The 4671-nt window shown below is 44.0% G+C and overlaps 1 long non-coding RNA gene across 1 annotated transcript; it reads right to left on the bottom strand.

Annotated features, from left to right (window-relative positions):
- Positions 1-583: 583 nt before the first annotated feature.
- LOC308584668 lies at positions 584-4389 on the bottom strand. The gene is made up of 3 exons (XR_014006972.1): positions 4317-4389; positions 3183-3232; positions 584-1047 (listed from the first exon to the last, which is right to left on the bottom strand). It is a non-coding gene; the product is annotated as an uncharacterized lncRNA (long non-coding RNA).
- Between the last annotated feature and the right edge of the window lie 282 nt (positions 4390-4671).

The raw sequence follows: 4671 nt of genomic DNA, 5'->3' as shown, positions 1-4671 counted from the left end.
CCTCATGAACCCCAACAGTACTGCCAAATTGTGTCATCTATGGGGGGAAATGGTTTCATTTTTAGGACAAACCAAAGTCATTTGGAAATTGGTGCACACTGTGCAGGGTGCCAGTTCGTAAATCTTCTAGAATGATTGACTACTGCTTTGGGCGAGCTGTTCTGACTGTCCAGAGCAGTTGTGAATTTCTCACCACCTTCCTGGGTAAATTGCTTCCTTGGGAAAAACCTGAATTTGAACAGTTATCAAGCATTTTCTCTAAGACTGGTTTTGTATTTGCTCCATTTCCCTTAAATCTTGAGCTGCTCAAATTGGAAGGGAAATGAGGATATATTGTGTGTTGTGGGGGACAGCTCCATCATGTAGCACAATAGTTAGATAGAGAGAGAGAGAGAGAGCGCAAAAGAGAGTCCTTGACTGTTCCCTATGTTGCTGTTGCTCCAGACACAATCCTTATCTAAGGTATTAGCTGATTCTGGCTGAGTGGCTGCTGAGCAGAGCTGCAGAAGTGGCTGATCCTGTGTTCAGTGTCGGGGTGTGGTGCATTTTCCTATTGTGTCACCGACTGTTGATCCAGGGCAGCCAGGGAGGAGTAAGGGACTACGAAACGGAAGCTTCTAATCTTTTCATCTTGCGAGACAGGCTTAAAGTTCACACTTGAAATCCTCAGTTGCTTAGCTTATCGGGAACAAAGTCTTTTCTATCTTGGTACTCTTCCGAATAATTTTTACACTGGTTGCTGGCAGAGCCACCTTCCCTATAAATATGAGGGGTGTTTTTGCCAAAAAAGGGCAAACTGGTTGAAACCCTCCTGGATTTCCCACAAACGACACCAGCTGTGGAGGGGTGGAGAGATGGGAAGGGAAGGAAGGTGTGCTCAACTCAAGTTTGTGAGAGAGGGGCAAGATAAGGGCCAAAGCCAGTTTTAAATTTATACAAGTGCAAGTTGCTAAATCTCAGGAGTGTCAGGAAACCTCCTTTTTCATTTCTGAAATCTGTCCCTCTTCTTACAGTCTCAGGTGGGTGGGAGCCGGTTGTGTGATCACTCTGTGGTGAAGGAGGAAATGTACTTTGTGCTCGGACCAAAAAATGACAACAAAACCTCTATAGACACCTGAGAAATTCATATGTCCAGCTCCCCTTTGCACCTGCTTGTCATAAAGGGATCTTGACTTTCACTTTTTCCCATTTCATCTCCTCTGACAACTCACAGGATTCACTCTTTCCATCAGACATTAAATAAGGTTCCCTTCGGAACCTGGCAGTGTAGCTCTCTGTATTTATAGCAGCCTTTTGAGCTTCAGTCGGTTAACCTCTTAGTTCTTCTTCTGTACCGCAGCACATCCACACACATACCCAATGTCATTCTTCCTTTTTTTGTCCTGCCATTGCTATCAAATACATTGCCTGGGTAGATCAAAATGCTTTTGCTTTGGATGGTGAATGTGCCATCTCATCTGATTACACTTCCTTCATAGGGAATAATAATAAAATAAACTAATAATAGTAATAATGAGCCCGAATTTCATTTTCTTTCAACAGTCTGGGAATATTGCCCGTATACTACTTCTGAACCAGAGCTGCATTAATGGTGCTTATTCTAGAAAATGCTATAAAAATAAGACCAGAATAAAACTATCTTGCTGAATGTACTGAGAGTATCAAAACAGGATTATGGCCCTGTCACACTGTATACCCAGGCATGTTCCTATTTCTCTCTCTCCACAGGAATGTTCCTATTTGCATTTAGGAGACTTTGTTCCAATGCCACTATATTGGTTTGTCTTGTTGACCCTTTGTGAACCACAAAATTTAGGGATGGGTGAATTTGTTAAATTCTCATTTTTCCACTTTTAAATTCAGCTAATTCCCCCCAGGAATGATGCAACATGGATGCCACAGTGCTTTTCATGGGGCATTCTGGGTCCCAAACATAAACAACAACAAAAAACACTGCTGCATTGAACAAGTGGTGAAAATGGAACAGACAGGGAAAAAGTAGCACACTTTAGTCTCATCCCTTTCACTGGTGGCGGAGCTTCATGCTCTGGCATCGGGGATGGAGAGCAGGCGGGGGCGGGCTGGTGCGCATCCCGGGGGCATGGCGCACCACCTGCAGGGGTGTGGCACACGTCCCAGGGGCATGGCGCACCACCTGTAGGGGCAGGGCACCCAGCGCGGGTGGGGGACAGCTGCGATGGCACCCTGGGGATCGCATTGTCAGGGGCAGTGTGCTCCCCCCACGCTCCTCTTCCTCCGCCACTGCCTTTCACCTTCCAAAGTACTCCCTATTTTCAGTTCTCATTGTAGAATGCTTGGCTCAGCACTTAATAGAGGGATCTTCTCGACCTGTTAGCCTCTGACCCCAGGATATCTTGCACAAACACCTTAACTCCTACCCACTAATGACCCTCCAGATCCACTTATCCTTCTCTCCTACTCATTTACTTGCTCTGCTTGCTCTGGTGGAAGCAAACAGGAAGGAAGAAGGAAAGAAGGAATGGAGGTCTCCTCTTCACCACCACCACCTGTGCAATGGCAACAGAGCTAGGAAATGAGTCTCTGCAACATCATAAACCTAGATGAGTGCAGGAACAGACCCCCTAATGGACCAGCCTCCACTGCATATATTACAGAGCCCTGTAGATTTGGACGTTACATTTTCGAACAAATCTTCAATCCCCTTCCAAGGTCTGTAATATATGCAGTAGAGGCTGGCCCGTCAGGGCATATGGGAGTCTGTCCTCAGCTGGTTCCCACCTGCCTGCCCTCTTACTTACAACCAGTCCATGGAGTGTCCCTGCTTGTCTATTACCTTCCTCCTGCTTAGATACAGTTTTGCCCCCCTGTTGAACAACAGTGAGGTGGATGGGGACAAAACTAGGATTAGTTGACTCTGGCTTTATTTACTGTTGGCCTCTCTGATTTTTGCCCTGTAAGTTCCAGTGGGCACCAGCCGCCACTGATATTATGTCCACCTATAGTGTAGTTTCACAGAGTTTTGTCAATGCCAACAATGTCTCCCCAGACTCCTCGTGCTGGTGCAGCTGAAACCCATTAGCTCTACAGCCTGAGATTCCTGACTGCTGTTGGGAGGAGGTGAAGGCAGGATTTATCCTTTAATATGTGCTTTAAGTGTCATTTAAGTGATACACAGGACTCTGTGCAAGTATAAATTTCACCTTTAGTGCTCTTATGGGAAATTCAGTGCTCTTTTCTCTGTGCTTCACGCCTGTGAAGAAGACAATAGGAAAAAGTCATTTACTGTCTTTGGAGAACTATCACACCAGCTCCAGCTTTCATCAGAAAACAATTACAAGGCTTCAAAAATGATTAACATGCAAGACATTTTCTTTTGTGCCTTCCCTTGCAAGAGTGACAGAAAGTTCAATGCGAGATCTTCCCACAGTGTATTCCGCACAACTCAGTGGAAGCAGGAGCACTAAAGCAGGCTTCTATCCCCTACACTATGGATTCTCATTGATATTCTGTGCCAGTAAATAAATGAAGCTGCTGAAAGCTATTAATCTGAGATTATAATAGTGGTGATGGTATTGGGGAAACATCTTAAAGTATTTGCCTGGGAAAATCAGAGGCCTTGAAGATTAAAATTCATTTGGATCCAGGACTTGTCAATGGTTACTTTAAGATGGGCTAAGGGATAAAAGTATTCAATCTGCATTTGAATTCGAACCTACTTAATTCGAACTTCCCGAACCAATAAACAAACTAAATTATAGATAGCCTTTGAAATTTGCACTTCTCCGAATTCTGTGATGGATTTCTCCAACAAGCATTTTTAGTAAAATGCTTATATCAGGGGAAATGTTGACCAAAAAACAAATAAAAATAAAGTTAGTGAAAATAACTTACGAAAATGCTGGCAAAAACATGTACCGTATTTTTTGCACCATAACACTCACCTTTTTCCTCCTAGAAAGTAAGGGGAAATGTCTGTGCGTGTTATGGAGCGAATGCCTGCGGGTGGCGGGGTGTGTGTGTCTGCTGCAGTCGTGAGCAGAGGATCCATGGTTCCCCTTCCTTCCCTCCTCCGTAGTTATAAAGCATGGATCCACATGGATCCTCAGGATTTTTGCATTGGGCTACTCCAAACTCACTGTCAGATCACATGTCTGTGGCCACAGCATGAACCACAAAAATCATATATCCACTATTTCGTTTAGAATATTTTTTTTCTTGTTTTCCTCCTCTAAAAACTACGTGTGTGTTATTGAGCGAAAAATACGGTATATTACTGCTTGAAACTATGTGTATATTATTGCTTGCTTTAGAGTTGGGTTTTTGTTTTTTTTAACCTTCAGCTGATCATTTGTGATATGGGTGTTGTGCCAACATGGTTTGATTTCAAACCACTTAGTTAAAAATGAGTCATAGAATCATAGAATCATAGAATCATAGAATCATAGAGTTGGAAGAGACCACAAGGGCCATCGAGTCCAACCCCCTGCCAAGCAGGAAACACCATCAGAGCACTCCTGACATATGGTTGTCAAGCCTCTGCTTAAAGACCTCCAAAGTAGGAGACTCCACCACACTCCTTGGCAGCAAATTCCACTGTCGAACAGCTCTTACTGTCAGGAAGTTCTTCCTAATGTTTAGGTGGAATCTTCTTTCTTGTAGTTTGGATCCATTGCTCCGTGTCCGCTTCTC

This window comes from Podarcis bocagei (genome assembly GCF_964188305.1).
Source record: "Podarcis bocagei genome assembly, chromosome: 4".
NCBI classification, from domain to species: Eukaryota; Metazoa; Chordata; class Lepidosauria; order Squamata; family Lacertidae; genus Podarcis; species Podarcis bocagei.
This window is presented reverse-complemented; position numbering and strand designations above follow the sequence as displayed.